Source organism: Schistocerca nitens, chromosome 7 (assembly GCF_023898315.1).
Source record: "Schistocerca nitens isolate TAMUIC-IGC-003100 chromosome 7, iqSchNite1.1, whole genome shotgun sequence".
Taxonomy (NCBI): Eukaryota; Metazoa; Arthropoda; class Insecta; order Orthoptera; family Acrididae; genus Schistocerca; species Schistocerca nitens.
In genome coordinates this window covers 622,992,361-623,012,961 of record NC_064620.1, presented here as the reverse complement: position 1 = coordinate 623,012,961, position 20,601 = coordinate 622,992,361, and the positions used below count along the sequence as shown (strand labels likewise).

General features: G+C 45.1%; 1 protein-coding gene across 2 annotated transcripts in view; it reads right to left on the bottom strand.

Moving 5' to 3' along the window:
• The window catches only part of LOC126195831 (uncharacterized), a 672,121-nt gene that overhangs the window by 259,010 nt on the left and 392,510 nt on the right, over positions 1 to 20,601 (bottom strand). The window lies entirely within an intron of this gene.

Here is a 20,601-nt window from a genome sequence, read left to right as displayed (position 1 = left end):
GGAGTTTTGCTTCCAGTCCTGATGTTTTTTTTTTTTTTTCCTTCATCTTTTTTTTTTTTTTTCAAATATGCGATTCTCTCTGAGGATCACAACTAAATGGGAGAATGTGCACACTTTGTGTTACATAACAGGTATCTATGACTACATAGGTTACGGAATACCACACCAAGCCTATTGTCTGCACAGAAGGACAATACGGCACCGCTATGACGTGGAGGTTGGCGCGCGGCATCACGGCGTCAGAAGCTTGCCTAGTGGAACGAAACTTCCGTGGCTGTGGTTGGCTGAGGTGAGGGACGCAGGAGCACTCTCGTCTGGCAGCTCGCAGCTCTGCGCTGTTGGAAGCAGCTCGGTAGTGGCAGGCAGCAGGCGGAAGACGCGGACGGATCGCTGGTGCATCTCGTCCGCTGTTAGGCAGTATCATTACGAGCTTCGTTCATGACTGCATAGTCTCTGGTAACTCGAGTAGTTAAGGATTTCCGCCAGATGTCAGCACCAGAGCCCACGGCCACCGACCGCTTCCACTGCAGCGAGGGTTCACCTCTGCACGTGCGAGGTTCGTGACTTCCAGGAAAACTGCGAGGTGTGGCGGACTTGCAGATTTCCAATGACTATCTCAGGTGCACGGCAACTCTGCTACAGTTAGCGGACAAGGCACTTGTTGCCAGCGCGAGAATAGTGTTGCATGTGGCTTTTAAGATACGTGAAACACAATTCAACTCTGTATTTAGGTGCAAACTGGTTTCAGTCTTTTCCCGAAACTGTGAAGACATGAAATGTCTGCCCCTAGGATGGTTTCTCTAACTCACGGACGTTTTTTGCCTATACACGACTTCATGAGGTGAAAACTGTTCTTCCACGAACTTTGATGTTATATGGTGTTATCACATGCAGCAGCAAGGTATTCAGATCAGAGTGTTGGCCATTTCATAACGACTAAAAGTTCTGCCTGTCGTCCTATGTACACTGCTGGATGTAGTGCGCTTGTTCGCGGCCTCTGGATGTCTGTCACAGGTAAGTCCTAGAAGAACGCGTTCAACGTTGTTCACGACACATAATTTAGAATACCACTGTTCACTAACTAACAAGTATTAATACTCCACCTCGTAACTCTTTCTATAAATTCGTCTGCTATTCACCGATGCGAAAGAAAACCTGAATTCACCTGTTCTCGGTAAACATTACTACAAGTCACACACAACATTACATACATTCCTGAAATTTTAAGCACACCGTAACGCCCCATGACCAAATTCGTATGCCATAGCATCCTTTGTCAGTCTCAGCTGAGTTACAATCAGTAGCAGACTCTTTCTTTCCAAGCATTAATCCCGACTGGCGGGGTCGGCTTTGTAAATACTGATTTGGCATGGTGGATTTTTAAGGAGTGGCCGGATGCCCTTGCTGCCGCCACCCCATACCCCCCAGGATGGAAATAGTGTACCCCAGCTGTCTGCATCTACTGTACATCATGAAATAGTGCGAATGTGCTTCAAATGCCTGCGAGTCGAGTAACTGAGGCGGGACATGGGGACCCCAGTCCAGTATTCACCTAGAAGCATGTGGAAAACCGCCTAAAAACCACATCCAGGCTGGCCAGCACACTGGCCCACCGTCGTCAATCCGCCAGACTGATTCGATCCGGGGCCGGCGCGCCTACCCGAGTCCAGGAAGCAGCGCGTTACCGCTCTCGGCTACCGTGGCGGGTAGTTACTAACTGGCTGTGGACCCATGTACCCAAACTCGCCATTCTTTGTTCGTTTTCCAAGAAGTCGAACAAGTAACCATCGGATTTGCCAAAAAAGAGATAATCAGATCAGTAACATTGAAGTTCATGATCAGTAACGAACCCCTAAGTCGAATCCCACATTCCTTACGCTCATTTCAAGGATTCCATAAGTAGTTTAGGATTTCTGCCAGATGTCAGCACCAGAGCACTACGTGTAAGTTAGTCAACAGCAAGTTAGAAAGGAGTCGCCCGGAGAGAGTAAAATCAAACATTACGGGTTGCTTCGAAGAAAACGGTTTACTGACAAACAGCCAACCTGGGTTCAGAAAACATCGCTCTCACGAAACCCAACTAGCTCTTTATTCTCACGAAGTAATGAGTGCTATCGACAGGAGACATAAAATCATTCCATACTTTTAGATTTCCAGCATGCTTTTGACACCGTTATTCACAAGTGGCTTCTAATCAAACTGCGTGCCTATGGATATCGCCTCAGATGTGCCACTGGATTTGTGACTTCCTGACAGAAAGGTCACACTTCGTAGTAGTTGATGGAAAGTAATCAAGTAAAACACAAGTGGTATATAGTGTTCCCCAAGGAAGCGTTACACGACCTCTGCTGTTCTTTATGTACATAAACGATATGGGAGACAATCTGAGCAGATTGTTTGCAGATGATGCTGTGATTTACCGTGTTATAAAGTCATCAGATGATCAAAACGAGTTGCAAAACTATTTAGGGAAGATTCCTGTATGGAGCGAAAAGTGGCAATGGGTCTAAATAATTAAATTTGTCAAGTCATCCATATGAGTACTAAAAGGAAGCTGCTAGATTTCGGTTATAGGATAAAAAGCACAGATCTAAAGACTCTAAATTCAACTAAATATTTACGGCTTACAACGACAAATAACGTAAATTGGAAAGATCAGATAGATAATGTTGCGGGTGATGCGGACCGAAGACAGCTATTTATTGGCAGAACAATGAGAAAAGGCAACAGGTCTACCAAAGAGATTGCCTGGACTACAGTTGTCCGCTGTCTCCAGGAGTAGACTATATTGGTGTACGGTGTGGGATCCACGTCAGACAGAACTGACGCAGGACACCGAAAAATTTCAAAGAGCAGCAGCTCGTTTTGTTTAATCGTGAAATAGCGGAGATAGTGCCACGGACATGATACAAGAATGTCGATGGCAGTCGTTAAAGTTGGGACAGGATACTCACATCAAATTTCACTCGTCAGCGTTCTGCTCAGAGTGTGAAAATATTTTTCTGGCGCCCGTCTGCGTAGGGAGGAATGATCGTCACAATAAAGTAGAAAAATTAGAGCTGTCACTGAAAGATTTAAGTGTTCGCTGTACCCGTGTGCCGTTCGAGAGTGAGACGGTAGGGAAATAGCCTGACGGTAGTTCGATAAACCCTCTGCCAGGCACTTAATTGTGAATCGCAAGGTACTCATGTAGATGTAGATGTAGACAAACATTGTAAGCTTATCTTTTACCTACGTATTGTTTACAACAAACAATGAAATACGGAAATAGGAAGAAACAACGACGCACTCTAGCTGGACAAGTGCAATTGGAGAACGGGGAAAACGTTAATTTATAGCGAAGCAGACACGCCCCAAAGTACGATAATGGAAGAAGACGTAATCTGCCAGGAAGTTTCATATCAGCGCACACTCCGCTGCAGAGTGAAAATCTCATTCTGGAAACATCCCCCAGGCTGTGGCTAAGCCATGTCTCCGCTATATCCTTTCTTTCAGGAGTGCTAGTTCTGCAAGGTTCGCAGGAGAGCTTCTGTAAAGTTTGGAAGGTTGGAGACGAGATACTGGCAGAAGTAAAGCTGTGAGTACCGGGCGTGAGTCGTGCTTCGGTAGCTCAGATGGTAGAGCACTTGCCCGCGAAAGGCAAAGGTCCCGAGTTCGAGTCTCGGTCGGGCACACAGTTTTAATCTGCCAGGAAGTTTCATATCAGCGCACACTCCGCTGCAGAGTGAAAATCTCATTCTGAAGAAGAAGTAGTAAATGAAAAGTCTGTGTGTCACGAGTTACTGGCAGCGCTGACTGTATCGATGCACGCTGATCAGCCAGAACATTGTGACCAACGAGCTGCTGTCGATATAAACCCGTCCAGGCCATGGCGGCGTCTCCTGACTGCTAGTCAGACACGAGCGCGGTCCGCGTACTATCGGCGAGCGTGCTGTCCGTGTGTAGAATGCGGAAAGCGCGCCATCTATCTGAATTTGAGCGGGAGCAACTTGTGATGTCCCGGCCGGGTGTTCGTCCAGACTTTGTGGGGTTTCGTGACCAACCCTCATCACAGATTTCGGACATCATAGGCCGGGCAGACTGGTGAAACAGGACAGGCGGCGAACTGTGGCCCAGTCATACGACCACACCGCCGCCTGAGAGACCGATCCGCCGGATGCAATTCTCTCGATAAACAGAACAGAAGAACGGCTGTGCTAGCCGAAGAGTACACAGCCAGTCGCAGTACTCATGCTCGCCGCTAGGCCACTTCGTGTGCAGCAGGAGAGTAGTGCAGTTGTGCCAGTCTACAGTTCGTATCCGCACTCAGTGGTCAGCCAGCGCCGGTGCTAGTCATCGTCTGCAGCCCAGTCATTGCTGCCGTCAAGTCTCTGTAGCCCAGTTGTAAAGTTCCGTAATAGTACTACAGTAAAGTCAACAGTACTAAGTTGGCAGTTATAAACAATTCTACGTTATGTCATGTCGACGGCCAGGTTAGTCTTGAAAGTCACCGAATTCGACATTCAAGGTTACGAGAGATTAATTCGTCACTGCAAGATATGTGATTTGTAAATTATGTCATTCTACAGACGCTTAGTCTAGCCGCGTCTTCTATAATTGTCAATCGACAGATTATGGACTACAACAAATACTTCCGTATTTTGTACTCCTGCTAGTTAATTGTGTTTTCCTGTTGTAGCTAGCAACCAGTCTTGGCATAGTAGAACCCACGTTTCCACCTCATTGGCTACCTCATATTTGCTACCTCATGTTGATGGATTCGGCTATGGCGGAAGATCGAGAGCCGTCAGAACTAACATCAGCCTTTAATACAGGTGTGTGTGAACACTCAGTGCACCGAACACTCGTAAAGATGGGCCTCCGGAGGCGATGACCTGTTCGTGTGGCAAGGTTAACACCACGACATCGGCAACTACGACTGAAATGGCACTGGGTGTTGGCGTAGTGGTGGTGGTTAGTTAGTGTTTAACGTCCCGTCGACAACGAGGTCATTAGAGACGGAGCGCAAGCTCGGGTTAGGGAAGGATTGGGAAGGAAATCGGCCGTGCCCTTTCAAAGGAACCATCCCGGCATTTGCCTGAAACGATTTAGGGAAATCACGGAAAACCTAAATCAGGATGTCTGGAGACGGGATTGAACCGTCGTCCTCCCGAATGCGAGTCCAGTGTGCTGACCACTGCGCCACCTCGCTCGGTGTTGGCGTAGTGACAAAGTGTTGCACGGTCTGATGAATCACGATGCCGACGGAAGGGCGCGAATCCGTCGTCTTCCTCGACACCTGTACTGTGGGACGGAGACAAACTGGCTCCATTGTGCCCCAGGGAAAACCAACGTGGGCCTCGGTCGGTCCACTGGAGCTCGAGCATAGCACCTTGGCGGTCAAGCGTTATGGTAGACTGGCTGCAGACTACGTACACCTCTTCATGACGGTCATGTTTCCCGGCGGCAGTTGCATTTTTCAGCAAGATAATGCACCGTGCGCACGAGGCCGGGAGTGTCGTGGAGTGGTTCGTAGAACATAGTGGCGAGTTCCGATTGTAGTGCTGGCCACTCAGCTCTCGAGATCTGAATCCGTTCGAACACATCTGGGATATCTACACCTACGTCTACATCCATAGTCCGCAAGCCACCTGACCGTGTGTGGCAGAGGGTACCCCGAGTATCTCTATCGGTTCTCCTTTCTATTCCAGTCTCGTATTGTTCGTGGAAAGAAGGATTGTCGGTATGCCTCTGTGTGGGCTCTAATCTCTCTGATTTTATCCTCATGGTCTCTTCGCGAGATATACATAGGAGGGAGCAATCAATAATCTGCTTGACTCCTCGGTGAAGGTATGTTCTCGAAACTTCAACAAAAGCCCGTAGCGAGCTACTGAGCGTCTCTCCAGCAATGTCTTCCACTGGAGTTTATCTATCATCTCCGTAACGCTTTCGCGATTACTAAATGACCCTGTAACGAAGAGCGCTGCCCTCCGTTGGATATTCTCTATCTCTTCTATCAACCCTATCTGGTACGGATCCCACATCGCTGAGCAGTATTCAAGCAGTGGGCGAACAAGCGTACTGTAACCTACTTCCTTTGTTTTCGGATTGCATTTCCTTAGGATTCTTCCAATGAATCTCAGTCTGGCATCTGCTTTACCAACGATCACCTTTATATGATCATTCCATTTTAAATCACTCCTAATGCGTAGGGCCGGCCGCGGTGGCCGTGCGGTTCTGGCGCTGCAGTCCGGAACCGCGGGGCTGCTACGGTCGCAGGTTCGAATCCTGCCTCGGGCATGGGTGTGTGTGATGTCCTTAGGTTAGTTAGGTTTAAGTAGTTCTAAGTTCTAGGGGACTTATGACCTAAGATGTTGAGTCCCATAGTGCTCCGAGCCTAATGCGTACTCCCAGATAATTTATGGAATTAACTGCTTCCAGTTGCTGACCTGCTATATTGTAGCTAAATGATAAGGGATCTATCTTTCTATGTATTCGCAGCACATTACACTTGTCTACATTGAGATTCAATTGCCATTCCTGCACCATGCACCAATTCGCTGCAGATCCTCCTGCATTTGAGTACAATTTTCCATTGTTACAACACAGCATCATCTGCAAAAAGCCTCAGTGAACTTCCGATGTTATCCACAAGGTCATTTATGTATATTGTGAATAGGAACTGTCGTACGACACTCCCCTGCGGCACACCTGAAATCACTCTTACTTCGGAAGACTTCTCTCCATTGAGAATGACATGCTGCATTCTGTTATCTAGGAACTCTTCAATCCAATCACACAATTGGTCTTATAGTCCATATGCTCTTACTTTGTTCATTAAACGACTGTGGGGAACTGTATCGAACGCCTTGCGGAAGTCAAGAAACACGGCATCTACCTGGGAACCCGTGTCTATGACCCTCTGAGTCTCGTGGACGAACAGCGCGAGCTGCGTTTCACACGATCGTCTTTTGACGTGACTTCAGAGATCAACGCCCCCTCCCTAATTTTACGGGAATTGGGTGACCTGTGTGCGCAGATGTGGTGCCAATTCGCTGCAGGGGCCTACCGAGGGCTGACTGCTCACATGTCGCGACGCCGTGCCACAGGTGGACATATCGGCTATAACATAGGTCGTTATAATGTTCTGGCTGATGAGAGTGTGTAGTTGCATTTAGGAATGAGGACAAGAATGCTTTCAGTTTTTCGTGACCTGTGAAGAAACAATATGAAGACGTGTTAAATGTTTATTTCTTTGTTAACGTGCTAGGGATGCGTACAGTTAGGCAGAAACTGCCGCGTTACAGTGTAGTGATTTAAATTAGGCGTGCGACACCAGTGAGGCGCGGCAGCGGGAGGAGACGCCGGGTCCGGCCGCAGAGTGGGCCGCGTCCAGCCGCCCCGGCCCACAGTGGGCGGCGGTGGCCGCAGCTGCGGCAGCAACCACAGACAGACAGACATGCAGGCAGCCGTCGCCGGGGGCGCGCGCTGCTACTCGCTCACGCTTTACGACTCTCTACCGCCGTCCGCGGGAGTTTTAACTCCAGCCTCGTCAGCTGTCTGTTGTAGAGTGCTGATGCACATTATTAAACATCGCCAGAATCTAAAATCATTAAATATACACTTCTACGTATCTTATAGCAGCATCCACCTCCAAAGACTAACAAGGGAACCTCGCCATCGCATCCCCCTCTGATTTAGTTATAAGTTGGCACAGTGGATAGGCCTTGATAAACTGAACACAGATCAATCGAGAAAACAGGAAGAAGTTGTGTGGAACTATGAAAAAAATTGGTAAAATATACAAACTGAGTTCTCCATCCGAAGGACAATGAGAGTCAAGGAGCGCCGTGGTCCCGTGGTTAGCGAGAGCAACTACGGAACGAGAGGTCCTCGGTTCAAGTCTTCCCCCGAGTGAAAAGTTTAATTTTTTATTTTCAGTTTATGTGAAAACTCTTATGTTTTCATCACTTTTTTGGGAGTGAATATCACATCCACAAGAAAACCTAAATCGGGCAAAGTAGAAGAATCTTTTTACCCATTCGCCAAGTGTACAAGTTAGGTGGGTCGACAACATATTCCTGTCATGTGAAGCACATGCCGTCACCAGTGTCGTATAGAATATATCAGACGTGTTTTCCTGTGGAGGAATCGGTTGACCTATGACCTTGCGATCAAATGTTTTCGGTTCCCATTGGAGAGGCACGTCCTTTCGTCTACTAATCGCACGGTTTTGCGGTGCGGTCGCAAAACACAGACACTAAACAGTGAACGAACAGACAGATCATAACTTTGCGAAAATCAACATAGTAAACTTTCTACTCGAGGGAAGACTTGAACCAAGGACCTCGCGTTCCGCAGTTGCTCACAATAACCACCGGACCACGGCGCTCCTGAGTTCATACCATCCGTGATGTTGCCTATCTTGCGCGTGGACTACTCAGTTTGTATATTTTGCTTATTTTTTTCATAGTTCCACACAACGTCTTCCTCTTTTCTCCATTGATCTGTGTTCAGTTTATCAAGTCCTATCCACTGTGCCAACTTATAACTAAATCTGAGGGGGGTGCGATGGGGAGGTTCCCTCGTAAGTGTCAAGAGCTAGAACATCTTACAAGTAAGGTGGCCAGAAAGGGGGGACTGAGCATCGCCTATACCAAGACAAAGACTTTAAATACCACTGCAGACTGGGAAACACCGGAAGGCACTGCCCAAATGGTGGACAAATTTAAATACCCGGGAGAATTTATAACAGGAAGGAACAGGAGCAAGGAGGGAATAACAGAGAGGATAAAGAAGAGATAAGCCACTACAAGGCAACGCTGAGGAATGTAGTATTATATGCTGCTGAGACGATGACACTAGGAAGAAATGGGGCAGAACAACTAGAGAAAGAAGAGACAAAAATACTGAGAAAAATACTGGGTCCCAAAAGAGGTGGAGAGAAGTGCATGCGAAGACCTAAGGAAGAATTGTACCGGAACATGAGAACAATATCCGGGGAAATCACACACAAAAGGGCAAGGTTTGTTGGAAAGTGGTTCAAATGGCTCTGAGCACTATGGGACTTAACTGCTGAGGTCATCAGTCCCCTAGAACTTAGAACTACTTAAACCTAACTAACCTAACGACATCACACACGTCCATGCCCGAGGTATGATTCGAACCTGCGTCCGTAGCGGTCGTGCGCTTCCAGACTGTAGCGCCTAGAACCGCTCGGCCACTCCGGCAGGCCAAGGTTTGCTGGACATGTAGTTAGGATGAGTACGGACAGAATGACGAAGAGAGTGTCGGAAACAAGAGGGAGGACAAGGGGAAAGACAGGAACCAAGTGGGTTGTTGAACTTCGGGAGGAGTAGTTGGAATTGGGGATCAAGGTCGAAGGAAAGGAAAATTGGAGGAACAAATATACACCGACAAATATGCCGGATAACAATGACGGAGAAGAATACAGGAAAAGATTAGTGTGTCACCAGTGGAGCCGACAGGAGAAACAGAAACTGAAGATCTCGGAAGAAAAGCGGGAGAGAAGAAGAGAAAAAATGAAGGGGTTCTGGGAGAAGAAGAGGCAAATGCAATCCAAGTAGGGGCTACCCGTGGTCCTACAGAGGCCGTAACGCAAGTAGAAGAAGAAGAAGAAGCACAAGATGAAGAAGGGAATGATCCAATAAGACAGTCGAAACCTGCTCTGGAATTTTTTACGCGGGAAGAACACAACGAAAGAGATTCACTGCCAAAATTTTAACACATTTTTGCCGCACGAACAACAGCGGTTTGTACAGTCCTGCCCGCCTAGAGAGCGATTCGGCGAATCACTCACGGAGCGACGCGTAGCGAATTATCCGGAGTCCACAGACAGCAATGTTAAGCACCTGAAGCCTGGTTTAGAATGGAGCGAATGGAAGCGAACATGTGCGAATGAGCATCTGCAAAAAATTCACTACCATTCGCCTGTATACGGGTAGAATCGTTCGTACTAAAGGGAACCGGAGGTAGCGAACATAGCCTATGAACGCTGTGTTATTAGTTTTTAATTTTTGTAGCTAATATTCAGCATACTGCATACAACTCTACCTTGTTAGAGCCACAATGCAAAGCTTTGCTATTCAGTGAGGATTATTTTGCACGGCAAGCGGACTGTTCTTGACATAATATTCAAAATGACGCAGGGAAGGAAGAATTCAAGTGTCTCAATTTCTATGGAATCGTGACATGCGTGGAAGTCGTGCACTTTACAGGGAATTGCTACTCCATCTCTCCTTAGCACTGGTCCAAAATTTCTCTTGTATGTCGGCTGCCTTTTTCCCCTCGCTTCTCATTACCATTGAGGGGATATTTATAAACAGACGACGAGCATCATCACATGGGGTGAAACAGCTAGCGTTTCCACGAAGCGCGTAAGGTCTAATGGTCATATTCCTTTTTTTTCCAAAACAAAAATACAAAAATGATCTAGTGGCAAAACGCGCCTTTGTGATCCAGAGAGCGCAGGATCGGATCACATCCTGTTCACACCAAAACTTTTTCACTATGATTTCTAACCGAGGATTCAATTCTCACAGATGTTGGAGTGGCCGCGAAAGACATGTGAATCGGATTCCACGTGAAACTGCAGGTCTCCATTTTCTGATAGGTAACTGAGGAAGGCTAGGGTCACGTAAGTAGATGCAGTGGCGACCAGCTGAAACGCCTGCAAGAAGCACAACAGACAGAATTCTGTTTTGCTCGTGCTTATTACCTTCTTTGTTCCGGTGAAGACCTGGCTTAAACTATACAAATACTTTTTTGAATAGTATCGACATTCTTGCACGTGTAATTCTGATAAACGTGGCTAGTAGGGAGAATAAAATCATGGCAGTGTTTGAAATCACAGACGGCTTCCATCAGTGGGGACTTCTAATTTGTTGAAATGAAATGAAATGTGTCTGACAGTACTACATTTCACAACAATTCCTGTAGGCCGTTCCTTATAATACTGTTTGAATAGTGTACATTTGGCCATCAGTGAAACTGTTTATTGTCTGTAGTCGTCACAAAAATGCAAAGTGTCTATTGAATGACAAAAACAAACATTTTTCTTGCACCACGCACACCAGACAAACGAGAAACTCAAGCATTCAGGCACTTCGTACTAACCATTAGTTTTCTTTAGACAGAACTGGGATGGAGTCAGAAACGGTTCCGGCCATTGTTCTGCATGTTGCGCTGCATACCAGGCATACTTGACCAAATTCGTAAAGTGTGGCGTAGAAAACTGGTAAGGCACAAATGACTGGAGCTTAAGAATACTGTTTCGCTGATAAGCCTGCAACGAGAGAAAGATATATCGGAAATTATGTTATCTGACAATTTCTTGAAAAATGGTTTCCACGGTCGAAAAAAATCTTTATCGACAGACTGAATTGCACTAGTAGTTCCAGGCGGAATCCACACTACATCTACAGATTTTTCGTTGTCCTCCACCAAAACAGAGGCGTTGTTATGTCCAGACCATGAATCCAACAAAAACAATGAACTACACTATTGGCCATTGAAATTTCTACACCAAGAAGAAATGTATATGATAAACGGGTATTCATTGGACAAATATATTATACTAGAACTGACATGTGATTACATTTTCACGCAATTAGGGTGCATAGATCCTGAGAAATCAGGAACCAGAACAACCACCTCTGGCCGTCATAGCGGCCTTGATACGCCTGGGCATTGAGTCAAACAGAGCTTGGATGTCGTGTACATGTACAGCTGCCCATGCAGCTTCATCACGATACCACAGTTCATCAAGAGTAGTGACTGGCGTATTGTGACGAGCCAGTTGCTCGGCCACCATTGACCAGACGTTTTCAATTGGTGAGAGATCTGGAGAATGTGCTGGCCAGGGCAGCAGTCGAACATTTTCTGTATCCAGAAAGGCCCGTACAGGAAGTGCAACATGCGGTCGTGCATTATCCTGCTGAAATGTAGGGTTTTGCTGGGATCGAATGAAGGGTAGAGCCACGGATAGTAACACATTTGAAATGCAACGTCCACTGTTGAAAGTGTCGTCAGTGCGAACAAGAGGTGACCGAGACGTGTAACTAATGGCACCCCATACCATCACGCCGGGTGATACGCCAGTATGGCGATGACGAATACACGCTTCCAATGTGCGTTCACCGCGATGTCGCCAAACACGGATCCGACCATCATGATGCTGTAAACAGAACCTGGATTAATCCGAAAAAATGACGTTTGCCATTCGTGCACCCAGGTTCGTCGTTGAGTACACCATCGCAGGCGCTCCTGTCTGTGATACAGTGTCAAAGGTAACCGCAGCCATGGTCTCCGAGCTGATAGTCCATGCTGCTGCAAAAATCGTCGAACTTTTCATGCAGATGGTTATTGTCTTGCAAACGTCCCCACCTGTTAACTCAGGGATCGAGACGTGGCTGCACGATCCGTTACAGCCATGCGGATAAGATGCCTGTCGTCTCGACTGCTAGTGATACGAGGCCGTAGGGATCCAGCACGACGTTCCGTATTACCCTCCTGAACCTATCCATTCCATATTCTTCTAACAGTAATTGGTTCTCGACCAACGCAAGCAGCAATGTCGGGATACGATAAACCGCAATCGCGATAGGCTACAATCCGACCTTTATCAAAGTCGAAAACGTGATGGTACGCATTTCTCCTCCTTGCACGAGGCATCACAACAACGTTTCACCAGGCAACGCCGGTCAACTGCTGTTTGTGTATGAGAAATCGGTTGGAAACTTTCCTCATGTCAGCACGTTGTAGGTGTCGCCACCGGCGCCAACCTTGTGTGAATGCTCTGAAAAACTAATCATTTGCATATCACATTATCTTCATCTTGTCGGTTAAATTTCGCGTCTGTAGCACGCCATCTTCGTGGTGTAGCAATTTTAATGGCAGTAGTGTAGTTTCTGTAGCTGGTAGGAATACCTTTCGAACGAAGTGTTCAATTATTTTTTGCTATTTTTCCAGATTTTGATAGTCGATTTTTGTAACTAAACAGTCTATATTTTAGTTTTGGCCCTAGTCTGCCTTGCGGTTCTTGAAGACAGATATACAGCTGCGGAAGCAGTGAACCACTGTATGAGTGGCATTATCGTATATGAGTGTGCCACTGCATTCATTTATTGTGCAACCGACTCTCCTTCTTTTTTTCACCCCGAAATGATAAAGTGCGGTGTGCACGCAGTTCTGACACGAAACCTGACTGTTCGGCGTTTTGAACAGCAGTTGCGAAGATAACAGCAAGTTTCGTGTTTACGTCAGCTATGAATTTCTCTATAGCACTGTCTATCACTGGCAGTTGCTCAACACGTTTACGTGCCGTGAACGTGGTACTTTTGCGACTTCATATTCTGTACGATTTCTCGGAACTGCGCAGCCAGGTCGACGAAGCCTGGAAATTAGCAATGTTCATGTCAGATGCAATTCGGAGGAGCAGTCTTGTAGATCTCCATCGGTAACGGTGCATAACCTCTCAAGAGCAGTTCTAAACCTTTCGAACAGTTTTTTATTCCCTTTGGCACATATTTCTTACTTCATGCAGTTTGTTCCACCATTTGTACCGTTCACGATCCGGCTTTACCAAAGGAAAACGCCTTTGCACACTGCGTTAACTTGAAGCGTTTTACCTTCCTTCGTTTAACCAACATTTCATTGTCTTTTCATTGTCTCCGAAAGCTGTTGCAGTACGTTTTTTTCTTTTTAGGCTTGGAAGGAATTCTTCTTGAGAACTATTACTGGCACAACTGACGTCGTCCAAACCACAATTCATCGAATCGTCACAATTATTTCCTACTTATTTTAACGTATCCACATTTTCAGACGAAATGTCGATATCATTTGAATGAATGTCGAGGACATCAACTAACAAGTGACACATATGTACGTCCTCAGGAGAAGTAGATGATTTCGGCTGGAAACCCCGTTCTTCGTATTTAATCATTGTTAAATTCAGAACGTTAATTGATTTCCACATTACTGTGAAACTGGAAGAAAAAAAGGTAATATTAGCAGGCATGCCTTAAGGAAACACAATAAATATTAATTCAGCTTTGTCTGTATTGTCATTACTTACCATTAATGCAAAAAAGCAACTGATAATTTTGTAACAGATGTTACTTGAGTGGCTAATTCGAGAGAGTAGTAACTGTGTACTGTAGTGCCAGAGAAACTATCAACGAACAGTAACCTGAAACGTCCTTTACAAGTTGCGATCAGTTTGTGTCGTGTTTCCTGTTTACAAATGTACCGCCGACCTCCGGCTGTGTGTGTGTGTGTGTGTGTGTGTGTGTGTGTGTGTGCCTAGTTGCGCATGCGCACTTGCTATAGCGCCAGTAGGCGTGTACATTTCTACGGCCGCCTGGAGCGCTACGAATTTGGCAATTTTCAGCTATTTTTTAAATACTTGCAGTGCCTCTTTGCAGCTAAAATTTTGACAGAGCATTTCTTTCGTTATCTTCTTCCTGTGTAAAAAATTTCAGGGTAGGTTTGGGCATGTCTTATTGGACCATTCCCTTGTTAGGCCAGTACTACACTATCATATTTCTTTGTCAAAGTTGATATTCCAAATATTTATGTCAAAGAAATTTGATGGCTTAATAGGGAGCTTTGTCAAACTTCGCCTGCCGTCAAATAAATATGACCAAATCTAGGCCCTCGCCGTAGATTTGATCATAAATGCGAAATGTAACCGCTGGCGTCGCTACAGTTGTCGTCTGCCATCTTGAAATCTGACGAGAAATATGGCGACAGTGTAATCCCCCATTTTTAGCGACCCGTCTAAGGCCTTCGTCAATGAAATGTTACGAATATTTGATCATATTTCTTTGTCAATGAAATATGACTGTGTAATACCGGCCTTACTGCGTTCCCAAATACTTACTGAAGCTCAGAAAACCCAAAAAGTAACCCACTGAAGGTTTTTCTTCGCGGCAAGTTGTTTTATTACGTTTGCTGTTTTAGCTTTTATGTTCAGATGCCTTATTCTAATGAAGATAGAGGGAAACCATTTCGTTGTGCATTTCAGGAATCTCTGACGTTATTGTAGAAATTATTTTAGCATCGCTCAATCACACTAAGCGACATGTCGGCCATGGAAACTGCAAAAGTCACTTCAGACTTGTTTATTCCATTGAACCAGACAACTGGAGAAGAAGTAAGCCTCTGTCTGGAGATCCAGTTATCAGCCACCGGTGGTGTATTCTAAATCGAGCAGACGTTTCTCTGAGAGTGAACTCAACGAACTGTCTACGTAAGACCTAATCTAGCTCGGTGTGAAACGCTGCTTCATTTGTTGTTTTGTTGCAAAAGAAAACTGCCAATTGAGAGTAAATAATGAAAATGTGAAGTCATCTACACGAGTACTAAAAGGAATCCGCTAGATTCCTGACACAAGATGAATCACACAATTCTGAAGACTGTGTATTCGACTGAATACTTCGGGATTACAGTAACGAATGACTTATGTTGCAACGATCACGTAAAACTATTGTGCTTCAAATGGCTCAGAGCACTATGCGACTTAACTTCTAAGGTCATCAGTCGCCTAGAACTTAGAACTAATTAAACCTAACTAACCTGAGGACATGACACACATCCATGCCCGAGGCAGGATTCGAACCTGCGACCGTAGCGGTCGCTCGGTTCCAGACTGTAGCGCCTAGAACCGCACGGCCACTCCGGCCGGCAAACTATTGTGGATAAAACAAATTATAGATTGCGTTTTGCCAGCAGAACACTAACAAAATGCAACAGGGCTGTTTCACTATGCCTGTCCGTCCTTTTTTGGAGAATTGCTGTATAGTGTGGGATTCAAATCTCGTAGGATTGACGGACAGCATCAACAAAGTTCAAAGGAGGCCAGGTCGTTCTGTGTTATCGCGAAATAGGGGAGAGAGTGCCGGGGATACGATACGGGAATTAGGATCTTAGTGAAGAAAAACAAAGGCATTTTCCGTTGTGCAAGTATCTTCTTATGAAATTTCAATCGCCATTTTTCTCCTCCGAATGCGAAAACTTTTTTTGGTGCGCACCTACATAGGGAGAAATGATCGTAGTAATACAAATAAAAGAAATCAGAGCTAGCAAGGAAGTATTTAAATGTCCGTTATTCCGGCGCGCTGTTTGAGAGTGGAATGGCGCAGAAGTAGGTGGAAGGTGGTTCGATGAACCTCTACCGGGCACCTAGCTGCGAAATGCGGAGTAGTCGTGTGGATGTAGCAGAAGCACATCTGTTTACTTCCACGGCGTATTTCGAATACTTGGCTTCCTGGACCCTGTTACTTTTTTTCAAAGCGTAGTTTCCCCTCCTTGGCAGTTCTATCTTAGTTTTACATCTTTCTATTTCGTGTCTATTTCGTGTTTAGCATTAATATCTAGGTCAGGAACTACCTCTTGCTGGTCGACCGAGGTAATTGAATTTTCGTTGTAGATACAGCTGCTAGACCAGCCAAAGAAAAAAAAAATAAAAAAAATGCGCGAATAATTCCAAAGCCGCTAATATACAGGAACGTGTTTCTAAAGACCTATGAATATCTGGCAGTTTACGTACGTTCTCCTTACTGGTGCTTGCCATCACCTCTAATGTGACTCCACGTTATTTTGGATTGTTTTGTGATGGCAAAAAAACCCTTTACTTATCTTTTCAAAGAAAATGCATAAGCTCATTTTTAAGCGCCGTTCATAATTTTCGAGAAGGAAACAATCTCTACAAATCCGTGCATTATGCTCATTAAAAGGAGCACTGCTTTTACAGCGCCCATTTTCGGTGCAGTTCTCTCATCTTTTGGAAATGAACGGTAAATGACACCCGCTGTTTTATATGAAGCATTTTTGCATTTAGCAACAGCACAATGATTTTTCACTTTTTGCTCATAGTACTGCAAATCGACCAGCAAGAAGAACAGCGTTCCACTTCATTCGACGCAGGCATTTCGGAGTTCGCCTGCCTCAACGACGCGCGTCTAGTGCTCCCGCCTTCCGCTCCTCGCTTCCCGTATTCCTGATGACGTCACGCCGCTTCGCCTGCCAGCCACGTGGCCTGGGACCTGCCGCTGCCACCGGCCTTCCAGCAAAACAGAGCTTTTCACAAATTCTCCTGTTGTCAGATTTTGCCTCTCATGTTTCAAATAGTAACACTAAATAAGACTGCTTCCGAAGGCTCGGCGCACGAACAAAAACAATCTACTATGAATGTGAACTACATGTGAGCTTTGCTAGTTAATTGATGCCAGCTTTTGAAATTTAATGGTATGTGTTTGCTCTGTTGTTTCTTTTAGTTCTGAAAATAACATTCCAAGAGATTTGGATATGGACTAAAACTAAATAAGACTGTAAAATGTCACGATTTTTCTTGAACAATTCAAGTCGTGTACACTGAAGCGCCAAAGAAACTGGTATAGGCATGCGTATTAAGATACAGAGATAAGTAAAACGCAAAATACGGCACTGCGGTCGGCAACACGTGTATCAGACAACAAGTGTCTGGTACAGTTGTTAGATCGGTCACTGCTGCTACTGGTTTGATGCAGTTCTCCATGCTACTCTGTCCTGTGCAAGCTTCTTCATCTCCCAGAACGTACTGTAGCCTACATCCTTCTGAATCTGCTTGGTGTATTCATCTCTTGGTCTCCCTCTACGATTGTCACCCTCCACGCTGCCCTCCAATACTAAATTGGTGATCCCATGATGCCTCAGAACATGTCCTACCAACCGATCCCTTCTTCTAGTCAAGTTGTGCCACAAACTCCTCTTCTCCCCAATCCTATTCAATACCTCCTCATTAGCTGTGTGATCTACCCATATAATCTTAAGCATTTTACTGAAGCACCACATTTGGAAAGCTTCTAGTCTCTTCCTGTCCAAAATACTTATCGTCCATGTTTCACTTCCATACATGGCTACACTCCATACAAATACTTTCAAAAACGACTTCTTGATACTTAAATCTATACTAGATGTTAACAAATTTCTCTTCTTCAGAAACTCTTTCCTTTCCATTGCCAGACTACATTTTATATCCTCTCTACTTCGACCATCATCAGTTTTTTTTCTCCCTAAATAGCAACACTCGTTTACTACTTTAAGCGTCTCATTTCCTAATCTAATTCCCGCAGCATCACCAAATTAATTCGACTACATTCCATTATCCTCGCTTTGATTTTGTTCATGGTCATCTTATATCCTCCTTTCGAGACACTATCCATTCCGTTCAACTGCTCTTCCAAGCCCTTTGCTGTCTCTGACAGAATTACAATGTCATCGGCGAACCTTAAAGTTTTTATTTCTTCTCCATGGATTTTAATACCTACTCCGAATTTTTCTATTGTTCCCTTTACTGCTTGCTCAATATACAGATTGAATAACATTGGGGAGAGGCTACAACCCTGTCTCACTCTCTTCCCAACCATTGCTTCCCTTTCATGCCCCTCGACTCTTATAACTGCCGCCTGGTTTCTGTACAAATTGTAAATAGCCTTTGGCTCCCTGTATTTTACCCTTGCCACCTTCAGAATTCGAAAAAGAGTATTCCAGTGAACATTGTCAAAAGCGTTTTCTAAGTGTACAAATGCTAGAACGTAGGTTTGCCTTTCCTTAATCTAGCTTCTAAGATAAGTCGTAGGGTCAGTATTGTCTCACGTGTTCCAACATTTCTACGGAATCCAAACTGATCTTCCCCGAGGTCGGCTTCTACCAGTTTTTCCATTCGTCTGTAAAGAATTCGCGTTAGTATTTTGCAGCTGTGACTTATTAAACTGATAGTTAGGTAATTTTCACATCTGTCAACACCTGCTTTCTTTGGAATTGGAATTATTATATTCTTCTTGAAGTCTGAGGGTATTTCGCCTGTTTCATACATCTTGCTCACCAGATGGTAGAGTTTTGTCAGGACTGGCTCTCCCAAGGCCGTCAGTAGTTCTAATGGAATGTTGTCTACTCCCAGGGCCTTGTTTCGACTCAGGTCTTTCAGTGCTCCGTCAAACTCTTCACGCAGTATCGTATCTCCCATTTCATCTTCATCTACATCCTCTTCCATTTCCATAATATTGTCCTCAAGTGCATCGCCCTTGTATAGACCCTCTATATACTCCTTCCACCTTTCTGCTTTCCCTTCTTTGCTTAGAACTGGGTTTCCATCTGAGCTCTTGATGTTCATACAAGTGGTTCTCTTATCTCCAAAGGTCTCTTTAATTTTCCTGTAGGCAGTATCTATCTTACCCCTAGTGAGATAAGCCTCTACGTCCTTACATTTGTCCTCTAGCCATCCCTGCTTAGCCATTTTGCCCTTCCTGTCGATCTCATTTTTGAGACGTTTGTATTCCTTTTTGCCTGCTTCATTTACTGCATTTTTATATTTTCTCCTTTCATCAATTAAATTCAATGTTTCTTCTGTTACCCAAGGATTTCTACTAGCCCTCGTCTTTTTACCTACTTGATCCTCTGCTGCCTTCACTACTTCATCCCTCAAAGCTACCCATTCTTCTTCTACTGTATTTCTTTCCCCCATTCCTGTCAATTGTTCCCTTATGCTCTCCCTGAAACTCTCTACAACCTCTGGTTCTTTCAGTTCATCCAGGTCCCATCTCCTTAAATTCCCACCTTTTTGCAGTTTCTTCAGTTTTAATCTACAGGTCATAACCAATAGATTGTGGTCAGAGTCCACATCTGCCCCTGGAAATGTCTTACAATTTAAAACCTGGTTCCTAAATCTCTGTCTTACCATTATATAATCTATCTGAAACCTATCAGTATCTCCAGGCTTCTTCCATGTATTCAACCTTCTTTTATGATTCTTGAACCAAGTGTTAGCTACGATTAAGTTGTGCTCTGTGCAAAATTCTACTAGGCGGCTTCCTCGTTCATTTCTTACCCCCAATCCATATTCACCTACCATGTTTCTTTCTCTTCCTTTTCCTACTATCGAATTCCAGTCACCCATGACTATTAAATTTTCGTCTCCCTTCACTATCTGAATAATTTCTTTCATCTCATCATACATTTCTTCAATTTCTTCATCATCTGCAGAGCTAGTTTGAATCCGGAAAAACATCAAATCTCCGACGTCCTTGCGGCCGGGTAGAGATCCTGCAAGAACGGGACCAAAGACGACTGAAGACAATCGTTCAACGTGACAGAAGTGCAACCCTGCCGCAAATTGCTGCAGATTGCAATGCTATGCCATCAACAAGTGTCAGCGTGCGAACCAATCAACGAAACATCACCAATATGGGCTTTCGGAGCCGAGGGACCACTCGTGTACCCTTGATGACTGCACGACACAAAGCTTTACGCCTAGCCTGGACCCGTCAACACGGACATTACGCCTCGTATGGGCCGGTCACTGGACTGTTGATGAAACATGTTCCCTGGTCGCACGAGTCTCGTTTAAAATTGTATCGAGTGGAAGGACGTGCACAGGTATGGAGACAACCTTATGAATCCATGGACCCTTCGTATCAGCACGGAACTGTTCAAGCTGGTGCAGGCTCTGTATTGGTGTGGGCCGTGTGCAGTTGGAGTGATATCGGACCCATGATACGTCTAGGTACGAATCTGACCCGTGACACGTACGTAAGCATCCTGTCTGATCACCTGCATCGATTC